General features: G+C 41.1%; 1 protein-coding gene across 2 annotated transcripts in view; it reads left to right on the top strand.

Annotated features, from left to right (window-relative positions):
- PTPRT (protein tyrosine phosphatase receptor type T) overlaps positions 1 to 22,388 on the top strand; it is a 1,098,787-nt gene that overhangs the window by 56,416 nt on the left and 1,019,983 nt on the right. The window lies entirely within an intron of this gene.

Genomic DNA, 22,388 nt, shown 5'->3' with positions numbered 1-22,388 from the left:
CTGGAGTGAATTGAGCAGAAAGTGTCTGGGAGTAGCAGCAAAATCCCCTGTGTGCTGCTGAGGACTTGGGGAAGGCCAGGCGGCCATGTCTTCAAATAAGCTCAGGAGCCTTTGTGGGCGGAATGAAAAAGTCTGCAGCTAGAGGGAATTCAGAAGCAGCTCTAGGTGTAGATATTACTTATGCTGCTTCATGAATTTGCTTCTGGACATTAATTAGTTTTGTTAGGAAGACAATGAGATTGTGCACAGACGGGGCGGAGGCACAAGGAGTAAATGGAAAGTATCACCAGGGCCGAGGGTGTGGAGGCATCTAGGGTTGTGGCAGAGTGGTGTGTGTGCGCACACACACGTGTGTGTATGTGCATGTCTGTAGTACAGGGGAGGGCGCCTGTTTTAGCATCTTCATTAATCCGCTGGAAGCGGGGGTAAACAGCATGTTAACGAATCAGACTCCTGATAATTCAGACCATTTGGTGGTCTTAGAAATAATTGATGTTCCCTGAGAAGGCCAGAAGTCGGGAAAAGTCTTTTTTTTTAAATAATTAATTTATTTTTGCTGTGTTGCGTCTTTGTTTCTGTGCGAGGGCTTTCTCTAGTTGTGGCAAGCGGGGGCCACTCTTCATTGCGGTGCGCGGGCCTCTCACTATTGCGGCCTCTCTTATTGCGGAGCACAGGCTCCAGATGCGCAGGCTCAGTAGTTGTGGCTCACAGGCCTAGTTGCTCCGCGGCATGTGGGATCCTCCCAGACCAGGGCTCGAACCCGTGTCCCCTGCATTAGCAGGCAGATTCTCAACCACTGCACCACCAGGGAAGCCCCAAATCATTCTTTCCAGTAATTATTTATTGAGCACCTCCTACGCAGCAGTTCCTCTTCTAGGCACCAGGGACACGGCAGGTACGAAAGCAAAGTTCTTGTCTTTATGGGCTTTACATTCTAGTGGAAGGGAATGACCGTGAAGGTGGAGGTGTTATACATCATACGGTGGGAGGGTTGGAGACAGAGAGGCATCTGAAATTTAGGCCGGATACTGCAGAAGGAATCATAGCATCAGGAGCTCTGGCTTATGGTTAATTACTTGTGCCAAAGTCAGGCTGCAGCCACTCAGGTGAGCCAAAGTAACAGGTGATTAAATAGCAAATAATTTATATTTGGCGCTGAAAAGCAGAAGAGCTAAACCTCTGCTACTCAGAACCTTTGGGGCGTGAGTCTAGCTTAATAGCTGAGTTTTCCACTTGGCTGTGGATTTAAGCCTCAATGAGATTATTTAAAAAACGTTAAACATTTGCTTGGCAGGGAAAATACCATTCTCTGTTTAGAGAAAAGGTTTTCTAAAATTTATTCCATGTGACTCTGCCTTCTGAAACAGGGGAGATCAAATGAAATTGAGATGCCCAAGGTCAGTATCAGGAAACACACATACACACACACAGGTGTGGCAGTGACCTTGCTTTACTGCAACATTTCCTTAGGGGCTGTGTGGTATCTTTGCCCCTGTATTCAATGGCTCCCTGATGGTTGTACTTTTTGAAATTTCGTGTTTGCTTTGAAGTCTTTTTATTTTTTTCCTTGCCTGCATTATACCTCTCCATAGCAATCCCTTTCTTCTTTTTTAGTCCTCACTTTATCTGTTTGTTTACACGGAATCATATGTATAGGCTCGTGTGGAGTGCTTTGAAAACTACAAATTGGAGGAAGAGAATTATTACCTACAATTCCACCACCTGGAGACCATTAATGTGAATATTTTGATCCATATTCTGAGTGTCTCTCTTTCTCTTTTTTATCAAAATGAGGTCACAGTGTACATATTGCCTAGTGATGTGCCTTTTTCCATTTAATATGATGAACATTTGTCAGAAATGTGTTTCTATGGTATTACTTTATGTATGTGCATGTGTTCTTGCAAAAACTTTACATCAGAAGTGTTCAAATATATATTAAAGTTTAGGGACTAGAGTAATGACACCCATGTACTCGCTACCCAGCTGCAACACCGGTCACCTTCTGCCGTTCCTAGCGACATCTCACCCCACTCCCCGTAGTTTTTTCTAGAGTATTAAAAAAAAAACAAACCGCAGGCATATCACTTCACTTGTAAATCCTTCAGAAGATGTATGAACACAGAAGTTCTCAACTGGGGGCAGTTTTGCCCTCCAGGGGTCAGTTCCTGGAGGCAGTTTGGGTTGTCACAGCTGGGGGTGGTGATGGTTGCTCCTGGCTTCTTGCAGATAGAGGCCGGGGTTGCAGCTACACAGCCCACAGTGCACAGGACAAACCTCCAGAACAAAGCATTATCTGGCCCCAGATGTCAACAGTGCCAAGGCTGAGAAACTCTGGTCTAACACAGCAGGACTTCAAAAATATAAGCATAATTCTGTTACCACAAAACTGATGAGAACTCTTTAATGTCACCAAATTTTCTTTAACGTCTAATTTAAAAAAATAGTTATAGCTAGTTTGAATCAGTAACCCCAAAGGTCTTTTAATTTCTTTTAACCTCTGACAGTTCCCCCTTTGCTTTTCTTCATGACAGTTATTTGTTGAAGACTCTGGGTCATTTTTTTTCTCTAGATTTTCCCATACACTGGATGCGGCTGACTGCATCTTTATGGTATTGTGTATCGTGTCTCTCTAATCCCCCATTTCCTTGTAAATTGAAGTTCAGATTAATTAGCAAATTCAGGTGTCATGAGCCGGATATATCCATTATAAATGCCCCCATCAACCTTTTGTCTAAAGCACTGGGGTTCACAGTGTGGTCCCTTAATTAGCAGCACCAACGTCACTTAGGACCTTGTGAGAAATTCTAATTCTTGCACCCTACCCCAGATCTATTGAATAAGAAACTATGAGGGTAGGACCCAGCAATTTGTGTTTTTCCAAGCTCTTCAGTTATATCAGAGTTCTCCGGAGAAACAGAACATACAAACAGAAGGAGAGGGGAGAGGGATCTGTGATAAGTAATTGGCTCATTCAATTAGGGAAGCTGGCCAGTCCAAAATCTGCAGAATAGATTGGCAGACTTGAGACCCAGAGAGAGCTGATGACACAGTTGCAGTCCAAGAGCGGATGTTGCCGATGAAGCCCAAAGGCTGTCTGCTTTAGAACCAGGAAGACCCAGCACTACAGAATTCCTCTTGCTTGTGGGGAGGGGCACGGGGGAGGGGGAGGTCAGCCTTTTGTTCTGTTCAAACCTTCAACTGATTCGAGGAAGCCCGCCCACATTATGGAGGCAATCTGCTTTACTTCAGCCTACTGCTCTAAATGTTACTCTCATCAAAAAAAAACACCCTCACAAAGATGTTTGACCAAACATCTTGGGTACCCTGTTGCCAATCAAGTTGACACATAAAATTAATCATCACACCCAGTGATGCTGACGCACACTAGAGTTTGAGAACCACTGCGCTCATGGGTTTAAGAGACGTTGATGGACATTTTTCTTCTTCTTTTAAGTTTTTATTGGAGTATAGTTACTTTACAGTGTTGTGTTAGTTTCTTCTCTACAGCAAAGTGAATCAGTTACACGTATACATATATCCACTCTTTTTTAGATTTCCTTGATGGATATTTTCTAGAACAGTTTATTTCACTAGGGATTGCAGAATGGTGTTTCTAATTCTTTTGTTCGTTTTGCATTTCACTGTAACTTTTGGATGAAGAAGAGTTTTCCCTCATTAAGTCTTTGCTTACCCTGAAATACACTATTTACAGGAAAGACAGGATAAATGCTTGATTTATTCCCTATATTACTATTTCTTTTTTATTGAGGCATAACTTACACAGGATAACATGTATAAATCTTAACTGGTCAGCTCAATGAATTTTACACATGCATACACTCACGCAGCCATCATCCAGACCAAGATATAAAACATTTCCAGAATCCCACTCCCCCATACCTCCTCCTAGTTGGTGCCCAATCCCCACTCTCCAGGGTAAACAGTTGTGTTTAAACTGTATTTATGCTGTCCTTTTCCGCACAGTTTATTTTTTATGTAATCAAAATAGTTATTTGTTTTATTCACAGTTTCTGGGTTTGGTTTCATGTTAAGAAATGCATTATCCAACCTAAGATAATAGAATACCTTTCCTCTAGCCTTTTTTTAAAAAAATTAGTTAATTTTTTGGCTGTGCCGCATAGCATGCGGGATCTTAGTTCACTGACCAGGGGTTGAACCCATGCCCCCTGCAGTGGAAGCGTGAAGTCTTAACCACTGGACCACCAGGGAAGTCCCCCTCTAGTCTTAATTAATATGCATACACACACATGCACACTTTTGATCCAAGTTTTCCTAGTGATCAGCTAGTTGTCCTAACATCATTTATTGAATCCTACGTATCTTTCTTACTCATTTGAAATGCCTCTTTTATCTTAAATTTCCATATAAACTTGGGTCTATGTCTGGATGTTCTATTCTGTTATATTTCTCTGTCTCTTCCTGCATTATAGTATTCCAATACATTTTACTATCTGGCAGTCTAAGTCACCCCAAATCTACACGGTCATCACATTTTCAGATTTTTTTCTGACTATTCTTGCTGAGTTTATTCTTCCAGATGAATTTTGGGGTCATGTCTTCAAGGTTCATATATTGGGGTTTTTGACTGGAATTACGTCTTCATGTTCACAGAATTTCCAAGCACAACATTATTGGTAGATTCCGTAGCTTTTTTGTTGTCCAGTAAAACCCTCCAGGGTTTTGTATGTTCATGTAAAATCCATTCCTAGATATTTTGTTTTGTTTATTCTTATTCTTTTGAGAAGTATCTTTTCTCATTTTTTTCTATATAGTTATTCTTGGGGTAAGAAGCTATTGATTTTTTTGTTTTTTAATCCAATTCTTCAGTGAAATCTCTTTATTTTTTCTATGAGCTTTTCAGTTGATTCTTTTGGGGTTTTCAGGTATACAATCAGCTACAAATAAATATGATTTTGCTGTCTCTTTTCCAGTCTGTTAATTTGTTCTTTCCTAATCGCATCCTAATCGTAGCACATAGACTAGCGTTAAGTAACAATGGTGAAAACGGGCATCCGTGTTTTTACTGTTCCCTAATGGAAACACTTATAGGGTTCCCCTTGAATACCCTGTTGATTATTTTGTGGTGTGATAGTGGTGGTGGTGGTGGGGTGGGGTGTGTGTGTGTTAATTTTTCATTGAGTTAAGCAAGAGTTGTGTTTTAATTTATCAAGGTTCCTTTTTTTTTCTTATTAACTCAGGCGTAAGTGAAGAATTTGATTAAATGCTTTTTTGTAACTATTGAATTCACCATAAAATGTTTACTCTTTAATGTATTAACATGGTGATTATTTATTTATTTTTTGCGGTACGCGGGCCTCTCACCGTTGTAGCCTCTCCCGTTGCGGAGCCCAGGCTCCGGACGCGCAGGCCCAGCGGCCATGGCTCACGGGCCCAGCCGCTCCGCAGCACGTGGGATCCTCCCGGACCGGGGCACGAACCCGTCTCCCCTGCATCAGCAGGCGGACTCTCAACCATTGCGCCACCAGGGAAGCCCAGTGGTGATTATTTTTAATGGGTCCTGTTCTTGGGATGAACCCTATTAGGACATGGTGTGTTATTTTTAAGAATGTTTTTCTAGTTTGATAAGTGCTTGATTGGGATTTTCGTTTATGTTCATAAGTTAGATTTTTTGAGTTCTTTTTTCTGGTCTTTCTCAAATTATCAGTATTATACTGGCTTGTTTAAAAAATAAGCTTGTCTAAATAAATCACCTCTGAATCCGTCTAAGTTTAAATGTTTCTTTGAGGGATAATTCTTTGACAAGAGGGAGGATATTTTTATTTTATTTTTAATAAGTCACTTTAAAAAACAAACTTGGTTAAGGGAAATTGTTTTATTTTTTGCCAAGTTAGTTTTAAAAATTATTATAGAAACAATATACAGTCATTACAGAACAATTTGAAAATTCCAGAAAGTAAAAAGAATATAAAAGTCATTTTACTGATGTCTGTAAGATACTGGAGAAAAGCAGGACTGCCCCGGAACAAGCATAGCACACTGGAGGTGGGGCTAGAGGTGTTATTTCCAATTTTGGCATAAATGATATAAAGCATGATGAAGAGATTTCTGAGATTTTCTTCTGGATCCTATAGTAGATTATTTTCAGAGATGTATACTTCCAAGGCCTCTTGATGCTGTTCTCTTTTTTGTTTTGTAGTACGTAAATAATAAGTCCCGTCTTTTTTCTTTCTATTCTTCTTTTTAGAAGCCGTGTTTATTGAGAAATGGGAAGCGGCAAATGCATTGTTCATGTGTGTGGTTGTCGAACGTTCTCTTTGATCCTGTGGCTGCTGGATAGGTCCATAGGTTTGGCCTTTAAACCATTCTTGCATTGGTACCAAGCTTCTTTTTATTTCTGCTCCTATCTGTTTTTATGATGTTTTTATTCCAGGGATGGGGGATGGGGTAAGGGAAGAGCAATATATTCCAGTGTTTTTTTGTCTTTCCCCAAATATTTGTCTTGTTTTCTGGTGTTTGCACTCTCTCTTTGAGAAAATAAACTTAAACCATAAGTTTATTTTCTACATCTGTGACTCCATTTGTGTTTTGTAAATAAGTTCATTTGTACCATTTTTTTTAGATTCCAACTGTAAGCGATATCATATGATATTTGTCTTTCTCTGGGTAGAGCCTAGTTGAAAGGCTGGGGAAGCCCCTACACATTCAACCTCTACACCTGCCCCCTTTAGCCAGAGTCAGTTGCAGTCATTCTCTGAACTAATTTATGACTGACCTGGCTAGGCTCAGGGATAGGTGGGAGTGAGTAAAACAACACACCAACAGGGCCCTTGGGGAGGCCCCTCATGGAGCTTACAGCTTTGTAGGGAAGATGGACAGAAAGCATAGTGCTACACACACACACACACACACACACATACATAGGTACTATATATTTGTGTATATAAACTGACATAGCTCATTAAGTTTTATTTATATATATTTGGAATATATATTTAAAATTGTGAAGAAGCGACCCTTATCCTGCTATGGTATTGTGATATGCATAGTTTGAGAATGCATTGGGACATCTATCCTAGGCTTCCAGCATGGGAGCTGTGGGAGAAAGATACCGATAATTCCCTGACTTTGAAACCCATCACCCCAGCCAGGTCTGAACTGCAGGCAGAGGGGGCTTCCAGCTGGTAGCCTGCAGTCTGATTTTTGGTTTTCTTCCAAATGTGCTGCAGGCCAGTGAAGCCAAGAGCTTGGAGCTCCTGTGATCTTAAAGCCCAGATCCATTTATTCAGGTGCAGTGGTAGGAGTGGGGTCTCTTGAGGTCCTGTATCCCTTCTTGATATTAGAGAAGTCTCTTCGTATTGCTGGAACTTTCTTCTTCGGTGCCACATCCAGTGGAGGGGCTCTTCTGCCTATTGTCCTTTCCTATTTTGCGATCCCCATATGGTTGTGCTGGGACAGGCTGGAAGGAGTGGGTTGGCGACCCCAAGAGTGTCAAGAGCAATAATCCATCTGATTTGTTGTAGGAGCTTGAAGCTTGCAGCTCTCTGCATTTTGTCTTCTGTGATAGGTTAGATGGAGCAGTTGGTCCAAGACAGGACTGAATGCGTATCAGCCAACAGTTGGTCATTTCTTCGTCTTCCATTGTTAAAAATTCTCTGACCCCGTTTGAATCTATTTGTCCTTTTATGTGGCTGCCCACGAAAGTGTCCGGTTGAATACCTCCTCATTGGCCCAGTGGAGGGCCTCTGGCTGTCTTCCCCTGCCTCTGATGTGTTTACCCGATACAGGCTTTCTCTGCTTCTCATCGTTTGTATGGTAGGTATCTTTGTAACTACCGTTGCTTTTCTTTGCTCATTGCTTGAAGATACAGTATCATTCTCATCAGGGTTCTCACCATTACAGTGGAAAGAATGAAACTCTTCCTAAGCTTATATTGTTCCATGGCAGTTGTCAGCCTGGGAGATCTAGCAGTATCTTAAAGTATCCAGATTTGCAGCTATGGGAAGAAAGTTGGGAAATCAGTCAAAGTGAGACCCATCAAAACCGCGTGAGAAGTGGATGTTAGCCCAAGTCTGGCATGCAAAGAATGGGCCTCACCTGCCATCAGAAATAGAGCAAGGCCCCAGTCTCTCTCAGATCAGACACTATATCCTCCCACGGGGAAATTCTTTTTGGAATGCCAAGCTAGAAAGTGTCCATGACCCCCCACCCTGGACCTTGAACCTCTTTCTGGACCTAGCTTGGCCACAGGCAGCCACAGCTGCACTGAGTGATGCCTTAGTGTAATGGCCCGGGCTTTCTGCTTTATCACCCCTTCTGGGTGATGCTTGTGGCTGCAGCAAGATGGCTAGGGAATGGCCAAGGGACTTGCTAGGAGTGATGGGCCCTCCAGTCTTCTCTGGCTTTTCTAATGCCAGCAGGTGCATTAGGGTGTTGATGTGTCCTGGCAGTGTTTTGTGACTGCAATTTTTTTCTCATCTAGGGTTAAGGAGAAATCCAGAGGAGGGAGAAATAGTTCATAACCATAAGTAATTTTGCCATACAGATATTTCGCCCTTGCCATATTTCATTTTCCGTTGCGTAGAGAAGGAATGAACAATCGTAATCATCCCTTGTTCATGCAAAACCCAGTGTGGTTGTAGCAGGTTGGGTGGCTCTCCTGGGAAACCCTCCTTTAAGTGATGGTTGTGGGACCCAGCTCAGAAGCTGCACTCCCCGGATGTTTATTACTACTAGTAAGCACCACTGCTGTGTGGAGTGTTCCTCCTCTCCCTGCTGCTACTATTACTATTACAAGGTACCTTCGTCTCCTGCTGCGAGTGGAAGGGAGATTGGGGATGAAATGGAGGGGTCGGTGTCATTCTTAGAACACAAGTTTATTTTTAGAGTTTAAATCACATAGTGATTCTAAAATCTGTGCTCTGACTTTGGCAACATCTTTCCATATTGTTGGGAAGTATTGGCATCTCTGTTGAAAAGGAATAGCCCAAGAAAGTGACAGCATTCAGGTGAAATCTTTTTCTTTCTCTTGTGAGCTCTTTCACTGAACATTATATAGAGAGATACAGGATCGTTCAGTCAGGCATGACTAGACTAGTGGGCGAGCCCATTTTACAAATATAACAAAAGTTCCTTTCCCTCATACTTGGTCAGATTCCAAATCTTCAGCTCCTTTTCATTTTCAAGCAACACATAAACAATGACTAGGTACACAGTTTTCAAGTGGTTAAATCCATTTTTGACAAACCTTCTCCGCAGTACCTTTCACTTTTTAAATCAATTACCCTATCCACAATGGCTCTCTAACCTATGTCATTAAATTACCATCTTTCTATGGCTTTTCTTTTCAACAACATAATTTGCCTTTAATAATTAATATAAAAGAATTCAAAATGTAATCACTGCAGTCATTTAAAAGCTCTCTAATCAATTACCAGAATCTGTGGTTCTGTGACAGAGGTCTCCCCGAGGGTTTCAGAATCCCCTTTTACCAAGTTTCGTTCCAATAGAGGCCAAATTTATAATGCATTCTCCTGTAGCTGGCCGGCCCCGTGAAGACAAAGAAAGGGTTTCAGATGGACAGTGATCCACACAATTGCTTTAAGGTTCTTTCAGAGTGAAAATAATACCAGGGTTTATCACATGGAAATTAAAATGGAAATTTTGCTTAAGCCAAGTCTAGATTTAAGCATGGTGATGCGGATGGGTGCAAGTGTCCAGTCTAGCTACAGGGCATTCTTTTAATCTTAGCCTTATTTTCTGAGTTAGAGTCTCTAATTGACATGGGGGGGTGTTATTAACAAGGATTTCTGTTCTGCAGTCAGTGAGAAATGAAGTACGAGTTGCTTGTGTAGGCTTGGTCACTTATCTGCCCCTTCAGTGTGAGGGGTGGGATGAGGGCAGAATTGGGCATCAGATAGGTCTGAGTTCAAATCCCAAATCCAACTTAGTTTCTGATTTTGAGCAAGTTACTTCTCCTCTTTGAATCCTTATTTATAATTTCCCTAATTATAAAATTAGGATAATACTTAGCTTATAAATTTCTCTTCATAGCATTTATGACTGCCCAGCACTCTGTGTTAGCTCACAAATTTCATCTCTTTATTTCTAAAAGTCATTTGATGTTCACCCCAGTTTAATTTGCTTATTTATGTTGATTATCATTTATTGTTCATTGCACCTTATTCTCACCCTCTAGGAGGGCAGGTGCCTTTGTTTCCTACACTAATGTAGGATGGTGCTGGACATACAGTAGGTGCTCAATTACTGTTTGTTGGACGGATGAATGCATAAGTGACGATCTCTATTACCTGCACATCGTGCAGCATCTCTTTGAACTGGGCTGTGAGGTTTTCCTTCCGGGTGATTTATCTTCTGAATTATGCTTTGTGTGAACGCTCATTAGGTTTAGGCTCGGCACCGTCTGAGTGATGAGTGAAATGGGGTCTAAATTCATGGTCAGGGGAAGCCAGCCTGGGATTGATCCCTGGCCTCGGTTACTCCTCAAAGAGACAAAACCTGTGTGGAGATGCTGCCAGATTATGTGTGCAGAAACTAATTTATAGTTGTCCAGGGTCTCCTGAGAAGAACATGCATTTATATCATTACTAAAGAGTAATTGATTACAAAGCTCGGTTGTGAAATTTACAATTATTGAATTACTCTACATTAGTGCATAAATTTCAAATCTTTATTTCTAAAAGTCAATTGACATTCAGCCCAATAAATATTTCATTTAGATGTAATAATGGTGTTAGAGTAAAATTAAGTTCTCATTTGGAAAATCAAGAATGCTCTGGATGGGATTGGGGGAGGTGAGGTGGCAGAGGTAAGCAGAGAAGCTGTTGCTTGGATTCAGCTCCCTTCTCCTTAATTAGGAGAGACTTCTCGTACATGGCTTTCTCCTATTTTATTTTCTCTTTAAAAAGTTGTCTTGTTTGTAGGAAATGAAAGTCCTTTATATATTTGTAGGGCTTTGTATTTCATAAAGCATATTTCAGCTAGACCTCACAAAAGCCTTTTGAAGTAGTTACAACGTTCTTTTTTCTTCCTGTTTTACAGATGGGGAAACCAAGGTGCAGGGAATTGAAGTGACTTGCTTAGGACATACTACGAGAGAGGGAGGCTAAACTGGGTCCAGTAGTCTTTCAGCTGGCTGATAGTGCCTGTTAATATCTATGTACTAGTTAGGATTAACTTCAGCTGCATAAAAGAGCAGCCTCAAAATAACTGTGACTTAAACAAGATGAAAATTGATTCCCACCTCTTGTAAAAGCTGTCACTGGTCAGGAAGCAAGTCTACTGGTCTAGGGGTACTACAAAGTTAAGAGTCATCGGCGGACTTCCCTGGTGGCACAGTGGTTGAGAGTCCGCCTGCCGATGCAGGGGACATGGGTTCGTGCCCCAGTCTGGGAAGATCCCACAGGCCGCGGAGCGGCTGGGCCCGTGAGCCATGGCCGCTGAGCCTGCACGTCCGGAGACTGTGCTCTGCAATGGGAGAGGCCACAGCAGTGAGAGGCCCGCTTACCGCAAAAAAAAAAAAAAAAAGTCATCGGCTCCTTGCAGTTTACCTCTCTACCATTCATATGGTCTGTGGCCCTGAGCCTCATAATCTAGGGTGGCTGCTTGAGTTCCAGCCATTGCATTTGGAGTAGCAAGATGGAGAAAGAGATACAGAAGGGCATATTCCCTCTCTTTTCAGAAAACTTCCTGGAAGGTCTGCCTCTGCTGTGTCTTATTGCTCGGAATTTAATCATGTGGGTATATCAAAATGCAAGGGAGGCTGAAAAACAGGCTTTTATCTGGGCATTGTAGTGCTTGGCTAAAAACTGTGGTGCTGTTACTTAATGAGAAAAGGACGAATAGATCTGATAGCTGACAGTTTCTGCCACAACTAAAAGCCCTAGTGTAGAAAGTGCAGTAAGCAAGGGAGTGGGCACATTTGCTTGAATAGAGTCAGTTACAACTGTCTCCAGTTACCAGAACCATCCTGAGTACTGGAGGCTCTGCATACACAGTGGCCTTGGAGCAACGTACACTGAGGAAACAGTTTTACTCTTCCCCTTGTGTTGACTTTTCTAAATACTAATTAAAAGAAAGTGGGGGAAGGCTTCCCTGGTGGCACAGTGGTTGAGAATCTGCCTGCCAGCGCAGGGGACACGAGTTTGATCCCTGGTCTGGGAAGATCCCACATGCCGCGGAGCAGCTAAGCCCCATGTGCCACAACTACTGAGCCTGTGTGCTGCAACTACTGAAGCCCACGTGCCAAGAGCCCGTGCTCTGCAACAAGAGAAGCCACCGCAAGGAGAAGCCCGCGCACCTCAACGAAGAGCAGCCCCCGTTCGACGCAGCTAGAGAAAGCCCGCGTGCAGCAACGAAGACCCAGTGCAGCCAAAAATAAATAAATAAAATAAATAACTTTATTTAAAAAAACAAAGAGTGGGGGAAATCTGTGAAGTCCCTTGCCCCCTTCATGTTTGTCAACAGGCATTTCTAAAACAGAGCTCTTTGTTACTTTTCTCTTGGCTCTCACCAAGTCAGAGGGGTCACAGGGTTCACTCATAATGGCCTGCAGCAGCCTGAGAGACATGGCTTTCTGTGCTAGCATGGAGGGCCAAGCAGGGATAGGAATCATTCAGTAATCATTTACGTGTCTGGTGTTTGCCAGGCACTGGGCCAGGGCCTTTGGATAATGGAGAAAAGTCAGACATGATCACCATCTTCTAGAACAGGCGTTCTCAAAGTGTGACCCCATTGGCATCATTTGGGAACTTGTTAGAAATGCAAATTCTCAGGCCCTACCCCAGACCTACTGAATCAGGAACTCTGAGGGTCAGACCCAGCAGTCTGTTTTAATAAACCCTCCAGGGGGTTCTGAAGCATGCTAAAGTTTGGAATCTACTAGAATCTTAAAATGATGAGGAATAGCTTGGTGATCAAGAGCACAGGTTTTGGAGCCCCAGACTAGGTTTGAATTTGGTTTAGTCACTTGATAGCTGTGTATTGTTGGGCAAGTTATTCAGCCTCTCTGAACCTCAGTTTCCTTATCTGTAAAGAGGGGATTGTAGCACTACACTCATATAATATGTATAAGATTTATGTGAGATGACAAAGGGCTTGGCACAAGTAAGTGCTTGGTAAATGACAACTCTGATTACTATTTTTCTAGCTTCTCTATGGATGGTATTATAGTGAATTCAGAAAGTTTAAGGAAATTCATATTCAAGTGGGAGAGTAAAAACTGAAACCAAAAGGCAAATTTAAATGATTTTTTCAAAACATCTACCATTTTTTATTTTCACTGCCACTCCTTCTTGTCTTGGCATGGATAAATCATGAATTGCTTCTAAAATATAAAGCAGTGTGGTCGAAGGACTCGAAGAGGTATTTTACCAGAGAGGATATGGACACTAAGCATATGCAAAGGTGCTGAATCTTGTTATTCATCTAGAAATGCAAATGAAACTACAACGAAGTTTCACTACACCCTCACTAGGTTTATTAAATGTTAAAGACATGATGTCAAATGTTGGTGAGGATGTGAAGCAACTGGAACTCTCCTACACTGTTCCTGAAAGTAAAATTCGACAGATCTGAAAAAGCTAATCTTTGCATAATTTATGAGATGCCATTTCACTTTTAGGTATATACCTAACAGAAGTGGGTCAACACATTTACTCATAGCCATATACATAAATGTTTTCAGCAGCATTCTTTGTAAGAACCAAGAAAGACTGGAAACAACCCAGATATCCATGGTAGAATGGATACATCGTGATATATTTATACAAAGGAATACGATCCCACAAAGATAATGAACCGCTTTGTGCAACAAAGTGGGTGAATCTCAGTCATCTTTGGGTACTAGAAGCCAGACACAGATGATAAAATAGTGTATGATCCCATTAGTGAGTATTTCAGAAACAGGTAAAACTAATGTATTGTGATAGAAATCAAACAGTTATCTTGAGGGTGTCAGGGTGTTGATTGAGAAGGGTCACGAAGGGTGCTTCTGTGATGTTGGTAATATTTTCTTTCTTGGTCTGGTCGGCAGTTATCTAAGTGTGTTGTGAAAATTTATTAAGCAATCTATCTATGACTTGTACACTTTTCTGTATATATGCTTATATTAGTACAAAAATGTACTTAAAATAGCTATGCAGTAATATGCAAAATGTTTAGAAAAACAAAAAGCATGATTTAGGGAAGCAATAGGCATGGTGCCAACTAGAGGAATATGTTACCATTTTCACATACACTTGACCCCTATTTATGTACAGCTGAGTTAAACAAGGATAACCAACACACACACACACACACACACACACACACACACAGCAACAGGCATATACACAATGACTTCCTCTGGTAGAGAAGAAGGTAACCAGTTTCTAAGAAAAGTATTTTTAAAACTCTGGATCTGAAAGTGGCAGGTAAAGAACACATACCCAGTATTATTGCTGGCAGTAATGGCAGGAACACCCTTTAGATAATGTAGTTTTTCACTGTTTTCTCCTTAGATCCTCATGACTCTGTGGTGGGTGTTGAAAGTGTGGTTACTATTCCTAGTTTAAGAAGGAGGATGCCAAGCTGATGAGTTTGTGACATGCCATGGGACACTCAGCTTTCAAGTGACCTTGCTGGGGACTCAAGTCTGGTCCTTCTGGACCTGCTTTCCTGACATTGCTATTAAATGGTGCCACTTCCTCGGTACGTGGAGGAAACTTCTGATTCATTGCTTATCTCGGAGGCAAGATAAAAAACCACACCAATCCCGTTAGGCACATTGCAGATGGTACTGGGATACTATACCTAATATTAGTGGGGTTTTTTTGCCATTAACCATAGAAAGGATGAATGTTGAAACAAGAAGGTTTCTTTTTACTCACAAGGGCTTGTAAATACGGCTGGATTCCTGTACATATGTGATTTTGGGGATGGTTCCGAACATTTGAAGGACCCCTGCTTCATCCTTTTAAAGATTATATAGATACAAGCCCAGGTGTATGTTGCAGCCTATTGTTAAGGACTGTACACAGGATTCTCCCATGAATCTAGAGGATAGAATGGTTGCTTTTTAAATTTTCATTTATGAAAAACTTTCCCAGAAGAAGAGAATAAATAGAAGAGAACAATAGAAGAGGGAATAGAAAATAATTATGGTTAAATTGCCTTTTTTCCTTCATTTTCTAAAATTGAAGTATAGTTGATTAACAATGTTGTGTTAATTTCAGGTGTACAGCACAGTGATCCAGTTATACATACACACACACATATATATACACACACACACACGCACACATCTTTTCAGATTCTTTTCCCTTATATGTTATTACAAAATATTGAGTTTAGTTCCCTGTGCTATACAGTAGGCCCTTGTTGGTTATCTATTTTATATATAGTAGTGTGTGTATGTTAATCCCAACCTCCTAATTTATCCCTCCGCCCACCCCCTTTCCCCTTTGGTAACCATAATTTTGTTTTCTATGTGAGTCTCTGTTTTGTAAATAAGTTCATTTGTATCATTTTTTTTTAGATTCCAAATGTAAGCGATATCATGTGATGTTTTGTCTTTCTCTGACTTACTTCCCTTAATATGATAATCTGTAGGACCATTCATGTTGCTGCAGATGGCATTATTTCATTCTTTTTTATGGCTGAGTAATATTCCATTGTGTGTGTGTGTGTGTGTGTGTGTGTGTGTGTGTGTGTGTATGTATACATACACACACACACACCACATCTTCTAAGGATAAATTCCTTTAAAAAACCATATTTCTCTATTGATAAAAGTCTAGTATGTACATTGAATAAAGTTTGACAAAACCAGGAAAGTTCAAAGAATAAAATTAAATTACCTACTATCCCCAAACCAGGGAGAGCCAAATGATCATCAACAATTAGAGTGTTGCTTTCTGTATGTATAATATACATGCAAAACAGTGGGGTCCTGCTTTAGCCACTGTGTTGCTTTGGTTTTTTTCACATAACATTATTGTGAACATTTTCCAATATCATCACATATTCTTATGAACATTATTTTCGATAGCTCCATCCTAATTTGTTTAACTTCCCATTTAATATTGGACATTTTCCAATTTGGTAGTATTGTAAAAAGAGCTTTAATGAACATCTTGCTTGTAAACTGTAAATCACTGATAATTTTTTTAGAATAAAAGTGGCATTTTCTGATCATTCTTTGTAACCATTTTAAGGCTCGGGGTGCATGATGTTAACGCACACTAATGATGGAAAATCACTGAATTAAAATGAACACAGATCTTGGTTGAGATCCTGGCTTTATACATCCTAGGTGTGTGATCTTCGATGGGTCTCTAAGCTCAGTGACCCTCAGTATTTTCATCTGCAAAATGGGAATATAAATTTCCATCTCATCAACCTATAAGGAGGATTAAATGAGCTAGATATTGCTTAAATCAGACTCTGCCAAAGGGTGACCTAAATTTTATACATTTTCTTTGGCTTCTTAGAGATATTGACCAATTTTCTAGAAGTTTAGTCAAATATATTCTTATTCTTTTCAGTCAGGGGTCAAAAAATATGACGCATGGGTCAAAGTTATCTAACTCCCTGTTTTTATGAATAAAGTTTTGTTGGGACACAACCACTCTTATTCATATATGATTATAGTCTGTGGCTGCTTCTGTCATACAGAGGCAGAGCTTAAGATATTTATTATCTGGCCCTTTACAGAAAAACTTTGCCGACTTCTGATCAGGCACAAAATATTTCTTTCTGAAGTCATGATAGAAATGTGCATTGAACATCTAAAATCAAAATATTTCTATGAGAAACAGACTCACAGACATAGAGAACAGACCTGTGGTTGCCAGTGGGGACAGAGTGGGAGTTTGGGGTTAGTAGATACAAACTATTATAGAGAATGGATAAACAACAAGGTCCTACTGTATAGCACAGGGAACTATATTCAATATCCTGTGATAAACCATAATAGAAAAGAATATAAAAAAGAATGTATGTATGTATAACTGAATCACTTTGCTGTACAGCAGAAATTAACACAACATTGTAAATCAACTACATTGCAATTAAAAAACTCACGAAAGATAATGAAAATAAGACAAAAGCTATGGGGGATTTACCCAATTAAAACGAATACTTTGTGCACTCAGTTAATATTCAGTAATATGTTTCCTCCGTTTAGCATGTTAAGATTGTTAAGATTTTTACATTTTAAACATTTTAAGAAGTGGGGTGCCCCTAAAAAATATTTCTGTGATGGGGATAGACCTAAGCAAGCTATGCATGTATGGCTGAGCTGACTCTTCTATCTATGGAATGTGGACGCTCCATAGTTACAAAAGGAACTAGAAGTTTCAGTCCTGTAACTTTGATTGACAGACAGATCTTTTAAGATTTCCCTGGGAGAAAGCCAGTTTGACCTCAAATGAGAGTGAGATGCTTTTAATCTATGTTTTCTGCGTTTTAGAGCAAAACCTGGCTTGGTCAGGAATGTTTTGGAAGCATTTTAGTGACAAGTGCAGTCACTCTTGTCACTAAAAGGAACCTATTTTTCTGAAACTGATTCTGGGTCAGAATGCCTTGAACAGAGCTCACAGGGTGTCCAAGAGGCTCTGTCACCCTGCCCTTTTGGTGTGTGGATGGGAATAGAGCTTGGGGATGTGATGAGTTCACGGAGCTGGCTCTTGACTGTTTCTTCACCTGTCTTCATAGTTCTTCTGACTGTATCACACTGCTTCCAAAAGACTTCAGAAATTAAGTTTGGGAAGGAAAATATCACTGGAGGAAGGCTTCAGGGATCATATTTTCTATCTTGACTTGGTCTTGTTGGGGAGCAGTAGGTGCGGGGGGCTTTGGTGTGAGACAGACCTTGGTTTGCGTTCATCATTACTCCTCTCCAGTTGTGTGACCTTGTGCTGATTAATAACCTGTGGGCACAGTGGTAGACACTGGCATGGAATAATGCAGGCCCTAACTCCTGATCGATAGGATAGGGTGGGATAACATTTCATAACTGCACACAGATCCTAGGAGTAGGTAAGAACAGCCCTCTGCTTTGGGTGCAGGAGTCCCCATGGTAGACTGGATCGGTGCACCCAGTTCTTCATCCCACCCTCTGTCCACATGTCTTTGCACTTCCTCCTGGTAGAGGTGTGGCCTACTTCCCCACCCAGTAAGCTTGGCATCGTCCATATGACTTGCTTAAGCCAATAAAATATGGGTGGAGAGCTGTGCTGAAGCCCCAAGAAACACCACACGTTTCTGTTCACCCCTTTTGTGTCCAGTCATTGCCGTAAGAACATGAGTGGCTAGTCTGCTGGTCCAAGGAGGGTGAGACTCACGTGGAACAAACCTGGACCCGAGCTGAAGCCCAGGCCAAGCCCACTGAGCCATACCCGGATCAGCTGGCCCCCAGACAATCTATGAATCCATTATCACTGAGTAATGATCTCTGCTTTAAGCCACTTAGTTTGGGGGCCAGTGTTTTTGTGGCAAGAGCTATCTGATGGATCCACGTCTCAACCCACATGGAATCCACGCTGGGTGGCTAGTCAGTGGCACGTACTAGCCCCATGCCACAGCTGCAAACATAGACATAAACAAAAACATATTCCCTGCCATTGGGAGCCCACAAACTTGTAATGGAAAAAGAAAAAAAAAAGACAATTACAGTAAAGTAAGAAGGCAGTTGTGATGGTGATAGGTAAGCCCAGTGAATTGCCAAGAACACAGAATGGCAGTGAGATCTGGAGTCGCGTAAGGCCTCCTGGGTGAGATCACGTGTGAGCTAAGAAGCATGAGTAGGTCTGACCTGGGTGAATAAGACAGGTGGGGTGAGTCTTGCCCCATTATTTATTATCACACAGGTGAGTCTGGTAAATAACTGTTGGGCTTAGGTGCAGTCCTATTATGTCATTAATTTCATGACATTAATATTAACTACATTTAGCGAACACTGATTAAGAAAAGCTCTTGAGTGCTCTGCTAGCCTTATCTCATTTAATCCCCTACCACCTGTGTGTTCTGGTTTATGGGACATGGGGGCCCAGTGGGAATACCCGGGAGTCAGATAGTTGAGACTCCTCATTCCAGAGGCCTGGTCCTGTGGTCAGCGTGCTCTGATTGTGTTGTCAGTTGCTGAATGTTAAGTGGAAATAATGATTCTTTGGTACCTTCTTCCGGCCAGCTCAGTAGATTCTTCTGTGGTGCTAATGAGGCCAAAGTCATAAGTTCAGTCCCCTGCATGGATCAGTTAGAGTCATCGTTTGAAAGTCATTCCCCAAAGGTAAGGTTTGCAGCTAGTACCTAGAGGTGATACTGACAGAAAGTGGATTGCATGATTTCTATGAGGACGAACCCATGATAATAACAGCCGCAGTTTGCCGAATTCACAGGGCTGTGCTAGGGGATTTTTCACATGACTTTATCAGGCTCTTATTTTGTAGATGAGAAAAGTGAGGCTCAGTGATTGTTACTTACCCAAGGCTCGTTGACTGTTGCAACAGAGCCGTGGCCAGGCCTGTCTGGACCCCAAACCTGTGCTATTTGTAAGCCATTTCAGGGGCAGGGGTTTTCATCCTGGGTTGAAATTGCAAATTGAATTGACATTTTAGGTTGGGCAGTTCTTTGCTGTGGGGAGCTGTCCTGTGCGTTGTAGGATCTCTGACAGCATCTCTGACCTCTACTCACTAGATGCCAGTAGGAACTCTTCCCTTACCAGTTGTGACAACCAAAAATGTCTTCAGATATTGCCAACAGTCCCCTGGGGGACAAAATCACTCCTGAGTGAGAGCCATACTCTATGGCATCATTGATGGCGTAACCAAGGGACACCAGGATCTCTGATTCAGGGACATGGACAGAGTGGACAACATTCTGTGATGGGGCTTTGGATTTAAATGCCTGTGTGTTCTCCAGCCTTGACCATCTGGACACACAGGCCCATGGGAGGACCTTGGCCCCCAGTTTAAGGGCTGAACTAGGCATCATCCATCTGCTTGGCACCTTCTGTCTCCTGGGTAACTTCTCAGCTCCTGCATGACCTTCTGTGGCAGGGATATTGGAATTGGGCATCTCCTTCGAAGAAGTGTCCAGCTGTCCTGCTCAGGGCACTGGCTGCAGGAGTTGAGTAATTGGGGAAAGGAGATCTAAGAGCAGTAATGTAAGAGCAGTAATCCAGAGAGGAGAGGACCACCAGTGTGCTCGCCTTTGCCCATGTCACATGCAATGAGATGGTGCGTGTAACCCGCTGAGCATAGTGCCTGACATGTGGAAAATGCTTAATAAATACGGGCCATTATTACTGATATTATTAATACTATTTATAACTATGACTCTTTTTTGTAAAATGAATAAATAACTAGTTTCTGGAACACACTCCCCCAGGCTTCCCGCTCCATTAATATTCAACTTATTTAAATTTAATTTTTTCAAGGTCCTCTGTTTAATTTTTTAAAAACCCAGTGAATTATTAGCATTTTAATGAATAATGACATTTAATAAATAATAACACTAGTGAGGGCTCAAAATATAAGGCATTTAATTTAACACCCTACTTATGTTTTCTCAGAAAAGAAACAGAAAAAAATAACTACAAGAAATTCTTCACTGAGACCAAATGTTCTCTGTAATTTGAGCTTCTGGATTTTTTTTTTTTTTTGTACTGTTATCAGTGAGATAATGGCCTTGCAGCATTCTCAGTCCTACATGTTTTATAGGGAGAAGTGCCTACCTAGAGTTAATTTTATTTAGAAATAACAGAGCCTGTACTATGTACCAGGCATTGTTCTAAGGGCTTCAGAGGTATTAGTTCATTGAATTCTCATAACAACCCTATGAAGTAGGTACTATTATTGTTCCCATTTTTTAGTTGAGTAAACTGAGGCACAGCGAGGTTCAATAACTTGCCCCAAGGCACACAGCTAGTAAGTACAGAGCTGGGATTCAAACCCAGGCAGTTTGGCTCTAGAACTTGTTTTCTTATCCATATGCATGTTGCCTCTTCATGTACTAAGGAGGTGGTACAGGAAACAGTTTCCCCTCAGGTGTTAGGGGAAAGCTAATGAATCGTCTGCTTCCTCCCGCAGCTGTTTCTCCAGATATTTCTCAACGGTGATCCTACCTGCGAAATAGTTTTACCCCGTGTTAGACCTTGGAGGAGCAGAGAAAGTGGCATATCAACAATAATCTAATCTCTTGTATTTTATAGGGAAGAATCAAAATGCTTCTGTATAAACACATTTTATTTTATGTGCAATTTGTGTGTGTGGGTATGTATGCATATTTATTTGATCCGTCGTTTGGAGTATATAGCCCTTTACATTAATATGTACATATAAACTTATGTGTATAGAAATGCAAAGAGCATGCATATGAAATATCATTTGATATTTTTACATTTTACTGTAGTGGTTATAGTAACAATTCTACACAGAAATGAAATGCGATTCAATGTGTGTTGTTTCATAAAAAGAGATACAGGAATGTTCTATGCTACATCAGTTATGAAAAAAGACATCGTTGTGGGTGTCATGGTGTGCTTCTCTTCCTACCACACCCAACCCTGCCAGTAACTCCAAGCCTTCAGTCTTTCTGCTGGAAGCTTGAAGTCCACTGTGGTTCATCCTTGAGTTTTGCCTCTTCTTTGAGAATGACATCAGAAGGACAGTTCTTCCCCATATAAATCATCCTTTGGAAGTTCTTTCAAAGACAGAAGAGTGCATGGCTATGTAGCTGACCCAAGATACTATTTCTGGGCTTTCCAAGGGTAACAGTTCCAAACCCTGTCACACAGAGATGGGAGAAGAGTGGCTCATTTAATAAAAATGTTATCAGATTAAAAACCAAGCAGGATCCAATGTGAGCTCTTCTATAAATAACTTATGAAAAGTGAAAAGATGTTTCTGTTAGCAAATTTAAAATAATCTTTAGAACCCTTCAACAGATTGCTGCTAATTAGATTGAGAATTAAACAGCTTTGTGTGAGTGTAGAGTTAATTAATAGCTCATTACTTTTTTCATAAGTCGAATTCTTTTGGAAACAGAAGAGAGACAGCAGAGTTCAACATGGATGAGATGTTAGATTGGGATTATTTTCCCTTCCCTTGATGAGCGAAGGAGTTTAATTAAAGCAGGAGACACATTTGTGTAATAAATGAGTTCTCTCCAGAATCCCAAGATTCAGGGATGGAGGGAGCATCAACTGTCCTTATTTCGAAAGCCTCCTTGGACCATATGGGGTTAATAAAAGTTGTGCATGAGTCTCCCTGTTCAACTTTTGAGTTTCAATTCACTTTATGAAGTAATCCTTTTTGAAGCTGGATAGAGTCATCCACAAGAGTGGAGAATAACTTTCTTGTACTCCATATTGATTTTATTTTCATTCCAGATGCAGTAGGATCTTA

Source organism: Tursiops truncatus, chromosome 15 (assembly GCF_011762595.2).
Source record: "Tursiops truncatus isolate mTurTru1 chromosome 15, mTurTru1.mat.Y, whole genome shotgun sequence".
Taxonomy (NCBI): domain Eukaryota; kingdom Metazoa; phylum Chordata; class Mammalia; order Artiodactyla; family Delphinidae; genus Tursiops; species Tursiops truncatus.
The sequence above is the reverse complement of the archived record's forward strand: the minus strand, read 5'-3'. Positions and strand labels throughout refer to the sequence as shown.